General features: G+C 39.3%; 1 pseudogene; it reads left to right on the top strand.

Annotated features, from left to right (window-relative positions):
- Positions 1-11,126: 11,126 nt before the first annotated feature.
- LOC112132664 (small ribosomal subunit protein eS25-like) lies at positions 11,127-16,121 on the top strand (annotated as a pseudogene).
- Positions 16,122-17,577: the final 1,456 nt, after the last annotated feature.

Genomic DNA, 17,577 nt, shown 5'->3' with positions numbered 1-17,577 from the left:
GCTGTACAGGGTTAGGCTCTTTCAAGTGACGGGATTCCCGGACTTATCGGGAATTTTCTATAGAAATGTTCCGTTTTTGGTGTTCATTGGTCGGGACAACAGACAAGCAAATTTATAAAGAAGCATAACCAGCTATTAGACAGCAGAGCTTCTCCTATGGGCAAGCTGCCCTGCGGTGGGCCGCTCCTGACTGAAGGTTTCAGCGTATTCTCTACCACAGTCTCTCTGGCAGGCTGGTGAAACCTACAGACACCTTTGAAGAATAATGTTCATAAATACACAAAATGCATAGAATTGTGAAGAAAACCAATACACTAGAATATTTTATGAAAATGTTTTTTTAAACATATAGTGTAGTTGTCTTGACAGCCAGCTCTGTCACTTCAACACCTGTGGACAGACAGCAATAACGTGTGTCCTAACAGCCTTCTAATGAGTGGGTCTAAGAACTATCCTACTTTTTTTTTTTTTTCACTGAGCAGAGTTAGCCAATATGCTAAGCACTTTTATTATTTATTTATTTTTATTTTTATTATTTTTTATTTTCTTTAAGTTCTGGGATACAAGTGCGGAACGTGCAGGTTTGTTACACAGGTGTACATGTGCCATGGGGGTTTGCTGCACTCATCAACCCATCATCAACCACACGCATTAGGTATTTGCCCTCCCTCCCCTTGCCCCCCAGCCCCCTAACTATCATACTTTTGAAATAAAATTTCAATTAAATGATATTTGGAGATACCTGCAGCAAATTTAATGTGATATGAAAACGTGCAAATTTTTATTGTAGATCAAAGTAATATCAGTAATACTGATGCTACTTTGGTTTGTTGCATAGTCATAATTAAAGGAAATATTAAGTTTTTGTTATAAGTTAGTAAAAAAATGACACTTTTTTCCCATCTAAGTTTAACACTGCCCCAGTTATTTATCCATGGGGTCTTTTGGGAATTCTTAGACACCAGATTAAAAACCCCTGCAATACAGGATCCAAGATAAAAGGCATAACAATCAGTCATAAGCATCATTTTTTCCTAAATCTATCCTCAAAGGACATGGCAATAATCATTATCAACAATTATCATAATAAGAGCAACCATTTTTGAGTCCCTTCAGTATGTCACTTATTGTAATTAGTTTTACACATACGATTCCACTGAAATCTCTCAGCAGCCCTAGAAGGTATTACTTCTCTCTATTTTACAGACTCAAAGCTCAGTGAGGTTAAGTAATCTGTCCAAGGCCACATCTTTAGCAAATGAAAAAAACTGTAGCAAAAAAAAAACAACACTGATTTGAATCCAAGTCGGTGTAACATGAACACTGGGTTTTCCCTGCTCCTCTCCTCTGCCTCATCTACCTGCTCTGCCACCAGGGCCCAGGGGCTAGAGTCTTCCTCCTATCCTACACTGGCACTCAGATACTCCACCCACCTAATGAGGACTTTGACAGGCCCCTGAGAGCCTCAGTCATCCCTGTCCTAGAGCCTAAGTTTGAGTGACTCAACATTTCCTCTTGTTTGTGAATCCTTTAATAGTAGACATTGTCATCACCCAAAGGAAATAGCTTACACAAATTACCTTACACCCTCCTTAAGTTCTGTTTATAGCCTACGCTCCTGGTTTGTAATATTCTAGGCCTTTCAGTTTGGCTGGAAACTCCCTCAGGGGTTGTACTAAAACAGGTCATTCTTATCTGACAACATTAAAACAATAAAAATTACTGTAGAATCTGAATCACTTGAATAGTACACATGGCCTCTGAGTGTCAATTTGCCATAGTTACCAAATTTACAAATACATTCCTACATAAAGGAAATCTCATGCATTGACACCTCAGACAGTTGATAGAATGTTACCTTTACCACAGTATGAGTTTCTTGTATGTGTGTGAGATCTTTTTTATTGTTTTCTCTGACGCTTACCCACGGTGAGAACAGGTGTGGGATTTGATGCAACTTTTCAGAAAAGCCATTTGGTGATTTGTGTCAACAATATATAAAGCCTACACATCCTTTAGCCAAGTGTTTTTACTTGTAGAAATTTATTTTAAGAAAATCATCAAGGATGTTCACAATAGTTCAGTTTCCAGTAATAATTATGGGAGTATTGTTTGTAACACCAGGAAAAATGACAAGAGCCTAAATCTGTGATAACAAGGAATTGGTTTGATAAATGTAGTCAGTGGCTGTTAAATCAGGGTAAATGTATGAACCGCACAACATTACATGAAAGAGAAAGTTTCAAAAATATAGAAAAGAAGGGTTCTAGGTCTCTCTCTACTAGGTATATGTATATTATAAATACCATTTAAATATATTACTGAAAAGGAATTTCACTCAGATTCAATGTGATTTTTGTCTCGATTCATTTCGCTTATCTATACTTTCTGAAATTTCTACCATAAGCACATATTACTTTTAGAAATAAATCAAAAATGAGATGAGAAGAAAGATTCAGTCCTAAAATAATTCAGGGAGCAGCCCGCAGTCTAAGGGAAACTCCCCAAGTATATAAGAAAACCATTGTTCTTGTGCTTGGACAGAGGAGTCATCCTACAGTAAATACGAGGGAATAATTATGCCTGCAATTAGGTGAAGGGATGGGCCAGGTGAGGCTGGCAGTAACCATAGGCTAAAAATATAATGGGGAGCCCATAATTTCAATTGTGTGTTTGGGAAATGTTAAGTGCACAGTTTCTACTTAGACTAGCCACTAAGTAAGATTTTTACAAATATCAACCATGTATCTGTTTTCTGTATTTTAAAATGAAATGGCATACCTTCACTTTGAACATTGGCTTTTTATCAGGGCTTTGTGTACTACAGCTTGGATTTTCCTTATTTTAATTTTCTCAGCTCACTGCAACCTCTGCCTCCTGAGTTCAAGCGATTCTCCTGTCTCAGCCTCCGGAGTGGCTGGGATTACAGGCTCACGCCACCATGCCTGGCTAATTTTTGTATTTTTAGTAGAGACAGGGTTTCATCATGTTGGCCAGGCTGGTCTCGAACTCCTGACGTCGTGATCCTCCCACCTTGGCCTCCCAAAGTGCTGGGATTACAGGTGTGAGCCACCCTACCCGGCCCTCCTTCTCTTAACATTAAGTAGTTTGTGTATGCAAGTCCTGGCCAATTTAGACACATATTTTAATTATTGTAGTTAAAGAAGTCTACTAGGTTTTTCTGGAGCTAGATTTCATGTTGCTTCCTAGAATCAATTATTTGCTCTCATTTCTCTCTCTCTCTTTTTCTGTCTTTCTCTCTCCCTCTCTCTTACACACACACACACACACACACACACTTTCCTAATATACAGCAATTAAAAAGAACAAACTACTGCTGCATGAGACAACGTGGATGAATCTTGTTAATAATGAGAATCAAGGCCGGGTGCTGTGGCTCAGGCCTGTAATCCCAGCACTTTGGAAGGCCAAGACGGGCAGATCACCTGAAGTCAAGAGTTCAAGACAAGCCTGGCCAACATAGCGAAGCACCATCTCTACTAAAAATACAAAAATTAGCCGGGCATGGTGGTGCATGCCTATAATCTCAGCTACTGGGAAGGCTGAGACAGGAGAATCGCTTATACCCAGGAGGTCGAGGTTACAGAGAGCCAAGATGGCACCACTGCAGTACAGCCTGGGTAACAGAGCGAGAATCCATCTTAAATAAATAAATAAATAGAATCAAAACAATCTCTCCTCCCTCCCTGCTCCCCAATTTTGAGGACACAATAATTCTGGATGTCATCTCAGCTAATGTAGCTAACTCCTTGAGACAGAGACAGTAGATCTCTTATGAACATTTCACACACAGATTTTCCTATAGGAGCAATAATACAGTTCCCCAAGAGGTGCCATTTCAAGTACCTGTGTTCAGTCGTTGCAGCCTGCAACTAGAAAGCTCTGTGTCAAGCATTCCACTAGCTACTAATTCTCACCACACCCCTCTTTGTTACATGTGTACAGATATCCTTGATTCGTGTGCAAGACTAAGGGCCAATTGAAATGGCCACTCCTATCTCAGATGATAGATGATATCCATATAATAAATTGTCGTATATTCAATACATGAAAGAATCCCACAAATATTAAGAACCCAAACCATCTACTCCCTCCTCCACTAAGGCTCACATAACTTGGGCAAGGAGAACCGAAACCGTAAACTGCTCCACAGCTTACTGTTAACATTCTCATGATTTTATTATTCCATACTCTTCTTGAACAGAGTTTTACTATTCCAGGAGACTCTTTCCTAAGCAAATGACTTTATTATTGGGATCTCTGAAAGATCCACCATCTCCTCAATAGAAAACATCAACAGTTTATATCTCAAGAGCTTTTGAACCCCCTACCTCAAAGTCCTGCCTTGCTGTTTCCCCCAGTCTTAAACAATCATATCATAATCTTTACTGAAGGCTGCCTGTCTTTGGGTTTCTGTTCTTTTTTTTTTTTAACACCATGACCAAATAGTATTTATTTCAGCTCTCAAAGTCTGGTTCAACATTTGAAAACTGAGTAATGTAATCCATCACACCAACAGGCTATAGAGGAAAAATCACATGATTATATCACTAGATATAGAAAAAGTATTTGACAAAATTCAACACTCATTAACGATAAAAACTCCCAGCAAGCTGGAAATAGAGAAGAACTTCCTCAACTTGATGAAGAACATCTATGAAAAAGCAGCTGACATAATACTTAAAGGTGAGGAACTAGAAACTTTCCCACTAAGATTGTGTACAAAGCAAAATTATCTCCTCTCGCCATTCCTTTTCTTTTTCTTTTTTTAAGTTTTTTCATTATTATTTTTATTTTTTTATTTTTGTTATACTTTAAGTTCTGGGGTACATGTGGGGTACAACGTTCTGGGAACAAAGAGGGGTGTGGTAGGAATTAGTAGCAAGTGGAATGTTTGACACAGAGCCTTCTAGTTGTAGGCTACAACTAGTGAACATAGATATCTTGAAAAAGTACCTCTTACAGAAATGTAGAGCATTTCTGTACAGGTTGTTTCTACACAAAAACCTATGTGTGATTCCTTTGAATTCATTGACATGAAAAATAAATAAATAAAAAAAAATAAAACGCAAAACTTGTGTGTGAAATGTTGCAATGGGGTAGAATAATATCCATCATTCTATTGATGGACATTTGAGTTGTTTTCAGGGATCTTAGTTGTTTTCAGGGATCTGAGGAAATACGTTGCTGTGATCATTTTTGAACAAGTCTTTTGGTGCATTTGATGCATATGAGAACTCACTGATTTTTGTTTGTTTGTTTGTTGTCAAGGAATCAAACTGTTAGTGAAGCTTCTTTTGTTTTGCATTGGTTAGCATCCCAGGGTTCCCAGAGTTTTCCTCTAGCCTAGCACTCTCAATTTTGGCTCATCTCTCCCTGCCTGGGGGACTTCCAGTCACTCACTGATTCAGTATTTATGGATTGCTCATTGTATGTCATGCACTGCACAAGGTGCTAAGGACACAGCTGTGAACAAGATTTTCCAGGATCTATGAGAGCAGAGACCTTGACTATGTTGCTCACTATTGCATTGCCAACTTCTAAAATAGTGCCTGGTGTATAGTAGGTGCTCAGTAATCCGGGGTCAGCAAACTATGGCCCACGGGACAAATCTGGTCTGCTGCCTGCTTTGTCAATGGAATTTTATGGGAATACAGCAACACTGATTTGTTTACATGTCGTGTATGGTTGCTTTTCCCCTATAATGGCAGAACTGAACAGTTGACAGAGACTACATGTCGCACAAAACCTAAAATATTTATTCTGTGGTCTTTTGCAGAAAAAGTTTGTTTCTAATGTAGCTGGCTATTTGCCTAGATAAAAATGGATACTTCTATTACAATGGAAAAGGAGATAAATGGGTATTTTTGTTAATTTTATACTTATGATAGAAGTTTTCCAATATATTTTTTAAAATAAAGAAGTAAAGAGGGGAGAAACAGCCTGATTTACCCACCACCCAGCTAAAAGAACATATGAGTTTCCTAGGGCTGCCAAAAGAAAGTCCGACAAACTGGTAGGTAGCTTAGAAAAACAGAAATATATTGTCTCATGTTTCTGGAGGCCGGAAGTCTGAAATCGAGGTGTCAGCAGGCTCATGCTCCCTCTGAAGGCACTGGGAAAGGATCTGTTACAGACCTCTCTCCTAGCTTCAGGAAATGTCAGACATTCCTTGGCTTGTAGATGGTCATCTTCTCCCTGTGTCTCCTCACATTGTCATCCCTCATGTCTGCCTCTCTGTCCAAATTTCCTCCTTTTTATAAGGACACCAGTCATGTTGGATTAAGGCTCACTCTAATGACTTCATTTTAACTTGATTACCTCTGTAAAGCCTGTATTTCCAAAAAAGGTCACATTCTGAAGTGTATGGACAACATGTCTTTTTTAAGAAGACACAACTCAACTCATAACAGAGAAAGAGAGAGCAGTCTCTGAGACCTTAGTAGCATCTTCTGAACTAAACATGTCTTATGAGATGCCGTTGAAAAAATCTGGGAAATAATAATAATATATACCAAATAAATCTTCCCAAAGATTCACTACACACAGTGACCTTCCACTAGCTCTGAAAAGTCTTGTTGTAAAAACCTATTTAACTCAAAACATCTGAATTACTTAACTATAAGACCGTGGGGCTACAGCTTTGGAAAGAGAACAAATAGCAGATGTAACAAAAAGCACTGAGCTGGAAACATAGCAAACTCTCATTAAATGACAATAGGTGGAATTCAGAAGAGTACTTCAACGACAACCAAAAGCTTAGGATGAGAGAAGAAAATTCATTACGTTATTAGCTGCTGCCTGTTCAAAGGATGGGAACACGGATATGCTTTGTCCGTGTCTTCTGCACTCAAACAGATCTGCAGGGCTTCTACCCTGCTGTTCTTGCTCCAATTCTCTAGGAAAATACTATGTGTCCTTTAAACAAATCATCTACCTGGGTTTGTAAGGGGAGTCCTGATTTCCAATGTCATAAATTTGGAGAAAAAAAGTCCTATTGTAGCTGACTTGTAAGAGTTTTCTCTAAGTGGGAGAGACAACAGAATTTCAGAGATAGAAATACCACTCAATATTTCTTAATTCCAATGATGCTTATCATAGGGTATCCTTGTACATAGGTGTGGGTAATAGTATATGTCACCTACAATCCCCTGCACAGGTTGAAAAGAGACTTCCATGTACATTTGCCTACGCATCCTTTTATGCATGGGAGTAGAGGTATCAGGGGCAAGGACATGCTGTGGATGAGGGGCACACAAAGCTTAAGGTTGGAAAAAGACAGAAATGAAATGACATATTAGTAAACAGTTTCTGCAAAGGCAAACTAGGTGATTCAGTCTTCAGTGTCCCTGGCCAGAGCATCAAGGTGCCCTGTGAGTCAGGCAACCTGAAAGCAATCGGGTGTGTTTTTTTTTTTTTTGGCCCAAAGAAGCATCACACTGCAGGCCATCATGAGTCTCATTTTGCAGAGTGAGAGAAATATCCACATCCACATTGTCAGGGCTCCTTATGCATGTGAGGGCATCAGGGTTTCATGGTTGTAGAGCCATGCCAGGTGGGAGAACTGGGCTCAGGTACAGAGAAAAAGAATGAGGAGGGCTGCAGAGGCTCCCTGGGTCCTCCTTAACCACTACCCTTTCCATGGCTCCCCATCTTCCGCTCTTCCACTGGCAACACTCAGAAACAGGTTTGAAGGTACAGCAAACTAAACAGTTCCTGTAGACCAGAAGTAGGCGTTTTTTTTCCCCATTTGGCTTTGTGAATATTAATTTTTTTCTTTGGAAATTATTCTCTCTTTAATGTCACAGAGAATTAAATGACAACTGTGTTCTTAATGTCACAGGGAATTAAATAACAACTGTGAAGTACGTAGAAATTAGCTTTAAGTAGCTGAGCAACCATACGATTTGAATAACTGAAGAAACAGAAAGGGTGCTGGGCTTCACTCAAGAACCTTTTGTTTGGGTCATGGTTGCTGATCTTGGACAAGTCACGTTTTCTCTCTGAGCCTCAGTTGCCTAATCTGTAAAACAGAGATTATAATATTACCTCTACCTGAATACCAAGATTGGGATGGTTCAATTAGATCCCATATGAAAATTCATCATAAACTATAAAGTTATGTGTCAGGTATGACTATTTTGGCCACAAAAAATTAGAACTGTGGTTCTGTTATACAATTGCCTCCTTAGTTCTTGCCCCATTTTCCCCTTCCTCATAGGACTTTGGGATTCTTCTTCCCAGCTTTATTGAAGTATAACTGAATAAATAAAAATTTTATATATTCAAGATGTAGAATGTGATGATTTGATATACATATACACTGTGAACTGATTACCACAATTAAGTTAATTAACACATTCATCACTCCCCATAGTTACCATTTCTGTGCGTGTGTGTGTGTGTGTGTATGTGTGTAGTGAGAACACTTACAATCTACCCTCTTAGCAAATTTCAAGTATACAATATAGTGTTATAAACTGTAAGCACCATGCTGTACATTAGATCCTCAGAATTTACTTATCTTATATCAGAAAGTCTGTATCTTTTGCCAACATCTGATTTTCCCCACCATCAGGCCCCTGACAACCATCATTCTATCCTCTGCTTCTATAAGTTCAACTTTTTAAGATTTTACATATAAGTGAGATCCTGCAGTATTTTTTTCTTTCTATATCTGGCTTATTTCACTTAGCACAATGTCCTCCAAGTTCACCCATGTTGTTGAAAGTTGAAGAATTTTTTTTTATGACTTAAAATATTTCACATATATATTTTCTTTATTCATCTGTCAATGGACACTTAATACTGAAATTAACATGGAAGTATAGACATCTCATCAAGGTACTGATTTCATTTCCTTTGAATGTATTAAACCCAGAATTGAGATTGCTAGATTATATATTAGTTCTAGTTTTATTTTTTTGAGGAAGCTTCATACTGTTTTCCATAATGGCTGTACTAATGTTAAAGGCATTCCCACCAACAGTGTGCAATGGTTCCCTTTTCTCCACACCCTTGACAATGTTTGCTATCTCTTGTCTTTTTTATAATAGTCATCCTAACAGGTGTGAGGTGATATGGCATTGTGGTCTTGATTTGCGTTTTCCTGATGATTAGTGATGCTGAGCACCTTTTCATAAACCTGCTGGCCACTTGCATGTCTTCTTTGGAAACATGTCTATTTGGGTTTGTTTGTTTGTTTGTTTGTTTGTTTCTATTAAGTTCCCTATATTTTGTGGACATTAACCACTTATCAGATATATGATTTGCAAATATTTTCTCCCATTTCATAGGTTGCCTTCTCATTTTGTCAATTGTTTCCTTTGCTGTGCAGAAGCTTTTTAGTTTGATGCAATCCCAGCAAGTCATTTTATGGGTGTCAAGACTGATTTTAAAGTTTATATGGAGAGGCAAAAGATCCGCAGTAGCCAACATGATGTTGCAGAAGAGCAGCATTACAGCACTGAAACTGTCTGACTTCAAGACTTACTATAAAAGCTACAGTCATCATGACAATATGGTATTGGTGAAAGAATAGAAAAATAGATCAATGAAACAGAATAGAGCCCAGAAATCGACCCAAATAAATATAGTCAACTGATCTTTGACAAAGGAGCAAAGTCAATATAACAGAGAAAAGACAGTTTTTTTTCAATAAACGATGTTGAAACAACTGAACGTCACATGCCAGAAAAAAGAATCCAGACACAGAACTTATACCTTTCACAAAAATTAACTCAAAATGGATCATTGACCTAAATGTGAAATGTAAAATTATAAAACTCCCAGAAGATAACATTGTAGAAAGCATAGATGACCTATGGAGATGACTTTCTAAGATATAACACCCAAGGCATAATCTATAAAAGAAATAATTGACAAGTTGGACTTCACTAAAATAAAAATCTTCTGCTCTACGAAAGACACTATCAAAAGGAATCAGAAGACAAATAACAGATTGGAAGAGAATATTTGCAAAATACATATCTGTTAAAGGACCGTTATGCAAAATATACGAAGAAGTCTCAAAACTCAACATAAGAAAACAAACAACCTGATTAAAAAATGGGTGAAAGACCTGACCAGACACATCATCAAAAAATATACACAGAAGACAAATAGGCATATTAAAAGATGCTCAACATCAGAGATCATTAGAGATTTCAAATTAAAACAAGATACCATTATAATCCTATTAGAATGGTCAAGGTCCTTAACATTGACAACACCAAATACAGGTGAGGATGTGGAGTAAGAAGAGCTCGCATCCGTTGCTGATGGGAATGCAGTTTTGGAAGACAGTTTGACAGTTTTTTACAAAACTAAATATACTCTTACCATACAATCCAATAATTACACTCCTTAGTATTTACCCAAATAAGTAGAAATCTTATGTTCACACTAAAATCTATGCAAGGCTGCTTATAGCAGCTTTATTTATAGTTGCCAAAACACTTGGAAGCAACCAAGACGTCCTTCAGTAGGTGAATGAATAAATAAACTGTGGTACATCTGGACTTCTGGACTGTGGGATATTATCTAGCACTAAAAGGAAATGATCTGTGATGAAAAGACATGGAGAAACCTTAAATGTATATTATGAAGTGAAAGAAGCCAATCTGAAAATACTACATGTGGTATCATTCCAACTATAAATGCCACGGAAAAGGCAACACTATGGAGACAGTAACTAGATCAGTGGTTACCAAGTGTTAGTGAGGAGGGAGGGAGGAATAGGTGGAGCATAAAGGAATTTTAAGAGAGTGAAACTACTCTGTATGACATTATAATGGTGGATATATGTCATTATTCATTTGTCCAAGTTGATAGAATGTACAACAGCAAGTGAACTCTAATGTACACTGTGGACTTTTAGTGATAATGATGTGTCAGTGGAAGTTCATCAATCACAACTAATTTACTGCTCCGATGCAGGATGTTGGAAGTGAGGGAGACTTTGTGTGTATGGAGGTGGCTGCAGGGTTGGGGGTGGGGAAAGAAGGTATATGTGAGCTGACCCCTCTTTACTTTCAGTTCAATGTTGCTGTGAACTTAAAAGTGATCTTAAAACTAAATAGCTTTTTGTCTGACATCTTAGTGAGGTTAAAGTGGTTGCTGCTGCCCCCTGGGCATTGCGATGCTGCCCAAGGACGACAAGAAGAAGAAAGACACTGGAAAGTCAGACAAGAAAGACAGAGACCCAATGAACAAATCTGGTAGCAAGGACAGAAAGAAGCAGCAGTCCAAAGGCAAAGTTTGGGACAAGCTCAATAACCTAGTCTTGTTTGACAAAGCTACATATGACAAACTCAGTAAGAAAGTCCCAGCAGTAAGCTTATAACCCCAACTGAGGTCTCTGAGAGACTGAAGATTAAAAGTTGTCTGTCCAGGGCAGCCTTTCAGGAGCCATTTAGTAACAGACTTATCAAACTAGTTTCAGTGCACAGAGCTCAAATAATTTACACCAGAAACACCTAGTGCGGAGGTGCTCCAGCTTCTGGTGAAGATGCAGGAACAGGTAGAACCAATTGTATATTTGGAAAAATAAAACCAAATAAAATAAAATAAGGTCTGCGTTAAAAACATCACCCAATAGCTTTCAAAATTCCCAAAGCCTAGGCCAAACCCCTAATCAGTTACCTCAGGATATATGAGGTGCGACCTAGACATCAGTAAGTTTTTAATAGAGCCCATGAATCTCAAAGTACTGCCAAGGCTGAGAACTACTGCCCTAGAGAATGCTACTCAATTAGAGTTAGGTTAGACTCACCATTTGAATCTCACTTAGAGTTAGATTAGAACTGCCAGTTAGAATTACCCAGGCACTTAAAAAAAAATATACAGATGACCAAGCCCCACTTGCTGAAATTCTGACTCATTTGATCTGGAGCAACGCCTGGGTATTAGTATTTTTAAAAGCTCTTCAGATGATTCTAGTATAAAGCCACGATTGAGAATCACTGATCTCAAGAATGGTAAATCCCTAGAACATATGCTTCCAACTCTCAGTTCTACCCCCATGGCAAACATCGCTACTCATTCTGCTTGCCAGTGAGCCTAGGCTTTGAAATCCACCTCTCCTCAGCCTGTCAAGCAGGATCAATAATTGATCTGAGTTGCCAGTGGAATCCCCTTTGGCATCTCTGAATTATACATCTATTCCATCCCCCAAACCAGAGATGGCTTTGTTGGACCTGACCAGCTCCATTCCTGCCTCCATCTCCATGACTTGAAAGATCTGACATTTTCATAGGAAAGCTCTCCAAGGCTATGACCCTTTGACAGCTGTTCAGGCTTTAGGACAATGCTGTACATTCATACTGTGCCTACAATCTTCATATCTCAAGGACTTTCTGCAAACATTAACTCGTTTGTTTGAAAATGTCTGGCGTTGTGAGGTCTAACGAGATAATGTTTATGAAACACTCTGTGTTCCCAAGATGAGAGACAGCATGTTATTCATGTAAAAGGCATATTGAGAGGTCTCTGAAAACTCTCGCCCAACTTAGCTGCCTTTTTTGCTTTGCGGTGAAAATCCTTTAAGGCCAAGGGACGGGCCACACCACCATTCTTTAGAGAAGGTGCAGTGACATGGGAAGGGGAGCAGTGAGAACAGCCTGGTAGAACTCCAGCCTCTATCACTTTTTAGTTTTGTGATCTTAAGCAGTTTCATAGCATCCTTCAGCTTCTCTTCCCTCATATGTCCAACGGGAATGATAATGTCTGGCTCAGCTAACGTAAGTGAGAATGCTGGCATGGAGTAGACATTCAGTGTCAGTTATTCTAAGGAGCTGGGAACTGCCTTAGGCTGATTTTAAAGGGCCACATAGGCAGTACATTCTCAATTAAGCAGAATAAAATGTAGAGGACAGTGCTGATTAAGAATGTGGAAAAGAGCCTTCCTTTGATTAACATGAGAATGAGAAGAATTTATGTCTTCAAAACACCTCCCATGTGGATCAATAGTTAAGAACAAGATCTGTGTTCACTCTGAGAGGCCGAGGCGGGCGGATCACGAGGTCAGGAGATTGAGACCATCCTCTACTTTTTGTATTTTTAGTAGACCGTCTCTACTAAAAATACAAAAAGTTAGCTGGGTGTGGTTGCGGGTGCATGTAGTCCCAGCTACTCGGGAGGCTGAGGCAGGAGAATGGCGTGAACCCGGGAGGCGGAGCTTACAGTGAGCCAAGATCACGCCACTGCACTCCAGCCTGGGCGACAGAGCAAGACTCCATCTCAAAAACAAACAAACAAACAAAAAACTCTCTGAGTCCTGCTTTCTCCTAGAAGTCATGTTATATCCATCTCTATTAAGAACAAAACCTTTCAACAAACATATACTGACTGGCTACTCCTCATGAAGCCGAATAATGAGGATGAAAAGAAAGCTTTTATTTTCCCAATGTATGAGAAGAAATCCCTGTTACAAAATGCAGATAATATCTTTCATCAATTATAAGATGCACATTTTTGTCACCCGATAACATACCTGAAATTTGCGTGTATCTTACAACTGAGGGTAGGTCATAGATTCATTAGCAGCATTTTTTGCCCTTTTAACTATTTCATAGACCAGCTCATGGACAGAAGAAGGGCTCATAGATGGGTCATCTTCAAATTGAGGCATCTTAGATTAATTTAAATATGACAGTAACTATCTCTCGGGATTGTCCGGGGGTAACCTTGGAAAAGCACTTATTCATTATTTGCTGCTACATAGCAGATTACTTCAAAACATGAGCTTAAAACAACAGTTTTTTTCTCGCAGTTTCTGCAGGCCAGGAATCCAGGAGCAGATTAGCTCAGGTTCTGCCTCAGGGTCTCTGAAGAGGTTACAGTCAAGGTGTCAGCTGGGTCTGCTGTCATCTATGGCTTGCTAGTGGAGGATCCACTTCCAAAATCACCCACACAGCTGTTAGTAGAAGGCTTCAGTTCTCCACACTGTGAGCCTCTCCACAGAGCTTCTTACAATAAGGAAACTGGCTTCTTCTACAGTGAGTGATGAGAAAGAGAGCCCAAGATGAAAGCTGCAGTCTTTTATACCTAATCTTGGAAGTTACCTATTATTCCTTCTTTCATATTCTATTGGTCACACTGGCCAACAATAGTACAAGATGGGAAGGGACTACACAGGAGGCAGGGATCACTGGGAACCACCTTGGAGACTGGCCATCATAGAACCCAACACACTGAATGATGAAAAGAAAATAAGAAATAAGTGTTCGTTTCTTTCCTTTTTACCTCATGTGGATGCTGTTGAAAGAGATTGAATCTACACTTGAATTTGTATTACCATCAAACTCAATAACTTCAGTCTATATCAACTCCAGTTGTATATCTGGAGTGGCAACTGGAAGGAAAGAAAGATGCTGAAGAGAGTATTTTGGGTTTGACTAGTTGGTATTGTTGGTGATAGATGAACAGCTTTCACCTATCTTGTATCAAGTTGGAAAATCTTTGAATTTTACTGATATCTGTTTTGAAAGAAATGCTGAAGAAAGCTAGCTTAGGCCCTTTTTTGTCCTTCTGGCTTCCGTCATATGAGGACACAACAAAAAGGCCCTCATCAGACACCAAATTCCAGTGTCTTGACCTTGGAAATCTCAGCTTCCGGAACTGTGAGAAATAAATTTCTATTGTTTATAAATGACCCAGAGTGCAGTATTTTGTTATAGCAGTACAAAAGTGTTAAGATAGGTCACAAGAACAACTCACTGTGGCCCCAGAGTTGAGATATTTTGACAGTCCATGCAAAGTCTATCTACCTAATTCAGTGGGTAGCTGGAACAGACCGCTGTGATTGGCCAACTGAACAGGATCACACGAATGCTAGAGGGTAGTTCTCAAAAGGCAAGAAAAAGGAGATTCTAGGTGTCAAAACAATAATACACAGTTTCTATAAGTGGACATGGTGGGAACCTCACAAGTACCTGGGGTGGAGAGAGGGACATGGAAAATAGAGAGCAGAGTGAGGTGGCTCCAATGACCAGTTGCAATTGGAACTCAGTGGCCCCTGGTCAAATGCTTGTGTATTCAGTGTGGAAAGTAGAAAACCAGTGCAGATGCTGACAGACCTAACTTAACCACCCACCTCGACTCACTTCCAGCTTCCATCCAGTCTGTACGTAATTCTTTGGCCTTCCAAACCTAATAATACCTCCAGAAATGGAGACATAGGATCATGCTGTGGAAAGAGCATGTACTAGTAGTCAGGGCCCTCAGTCTCACATTTGCCCCGGACTTGATCAAGTTCACTTCCTTCTCAATAAACATGGCATTAGGCCAGACAATATTTAAGCAGAGTATGGTGAAAATGTGGGCAGGTCTGAGGGTGGGGAAAATAAAAGGATAAAATACCCTTGAGGGATTAGATATATTTAAAATCACAAAGGTATTATGTCACAGATCTATAACTTTACTAAAAAATAAAAATGATAGAATGAAAATATATTTGGTATTATTTTATCTTAGCCCTACAAGAGAAGCTAATCTTCTCCTGTGGCTCTTCAGTTTTTAGTAAGAGAAGTGCAAGCAACTTTTTCTTATGGGCCAGGATGAAAAATAGCCTTATGAACTCCCAGGAGGAGTTTTTTCTTAAGGGGATGCATATCATTTAAACCACAGAAGAGAGGGTAAGTAAAGGGTGAGTAACCTAGATTGTCTAGAAAAAGGTGGTATTAGAGAGACCCTTTATGTTTGCTGAGCTGCAGAGTTCTGTTGGAAATAACACTGCCACCTACCCTTGGCCATGATTAGAAAGAAACAACGGGAGGCAGTTCTGTAAACAGTGGAATCCGTTTGACTCAAAGCTTCTGGGGCCAGCTCCGGTGTATGTAAACTGATTTTATGAATTTAAAGGGCTGCCACACTGGGGCCCTGGGCAGAGCTACATGTTGTGCAGGCCATTGTCCTCCAAAAAGGGCCATGTGTCCCCAGCAGAGACTGGCACCCCGCCCCCTCCCCCCTTCCACTCCTTACAGCAGAGATGTTTGGTGAACCAACTGGTCTTCAATAGTGACACCGTGTGGTCTAGAGAAGTAAAGACAGCCCTGACCAATGGTCTCTTCCCTGGGGTTGAAGATGCCTGGCTAGCCTAAACCCAAACTTGGGCCGTTGAGAGGTACACTTCAGGAGGGAGACACTGACTTTCTAATTACTAGGGTAGGCAGAGGATACAGTAATTTGTTTTCAGAGTTGATACATTGAGTTGTTGGAGCAGTTCCTACTGGTTAAATCAAATGTTACAAGTTGACTACTTATATTTCTGAAAATTCATAACTACATAATATTGACTTTTGCAAGTATTTGGGAGCCCTTGATCATCACACTCCAGGCCACTGAACACAGCTTCATTTCATTTCTTGTTTCACTTCATGGTATGCAAACTAGTTTTTTTGTTATTATTGTTGTTGTTTTTTAAAGAGGAAGAGGTAAGAGTGGGATGACCCAATTTTTGAATTTCAAATAACACTACACTGAATTATTAGGTTTTTCTCTAACGTATCTTTCAGTTGAAATGTCTACAATTTTATATGGAACTGTTTAATTTTTAAAGAATCTCCTGGGAAAGTTATTCATGCCACTCACTATGGTCCTATAGTTGGAATGTTTGATTTTGTTTCTAGTTGAACACCGCAGTCTGTTTCTTATGGCATTTTTTAATATATAGGAAAATGACTGTGTGAATTAGTCAATGTCTATAGTTCATGTGGTTTACAGTGTGAGCCCCAGTAAGTGTCAGGCTTGTTCTGGGCATGGAACAGACAGCAGTATAGACAAGAACACAACCTCTCCACTCAAGGAATCTACTTGGCTGGAGAGAAGCACAGGACAGTTTTAGGAGCAGAGAGGAGGAAGATCCGAGCTAATTTCAGTTGCCACCACTAACTTTGAGAGACATAAAGGCATGTACAAATACCAAAAACCAAAAGTAGAACCAGTTCATGAAATCAATAATTTACATGGGAGGGAATGCTGCTCAGAAATTGTCAGGTGTTGGAGTCAAGGATACTTGGTTTTGAATCCCAGTTCCACATTTACTAACTGTGTGATCTGAGCACATCACTCTATGTGCCTCAGCCTTCTCATCTGTGATTTAGAAAGAATATACATCTACCTTAAGAGAGGTTTAAATTAGATAATACTGGCAAAGTGAAATGCTGAGCAGGATTGCTTTATAAATTGAGCTTTATTATAATCATGAAATTGAGTCAAAAATTTGTAGATCGATCATATCATTGATGCATTTTTCTTATATTCAAATCAAGAGTTGAATCCATTTAATAAAGAGCTACAGGTTTAGACCAGATGAGATTCACCATTGTTAAAAGAAAAACTTTCTAGCTGGGCACAGTGGCTTATGCCTGTAGTCCCATCAACCCAGGAGGCTGAGGTGGGAGGACCACTTAAGGCCAAGAGTTTGAGACAAGCTTGGCCAACATACCAAGACTCCATCTTTAAAAAATTAAAAAAAAAATAGCAAAGTATAGTGGCCCACACCCGTAGTCCAAGATACTTAGGAGGCTGAGGCAGGAGGCTTGAGCCCAGAAGTTT

This window comes from Pongo abelii, chromosome 2, assembly GCF_028885655.2.
Source record: "Pongo abelii isolate AG06213 chromosome 2, NHGRI_mPonAbe1-v2.0_pri, whole genome shotgun sequence".
NCBI classification, from domain to species: Eukaryota; Metazoa; Chordata; class Mammalia; order Primates; family Hominidae; genus Pongo; species Pongo abelii.
This window is presented reverse-complemented; position numbering and strand designations above follow the sequence as displayed.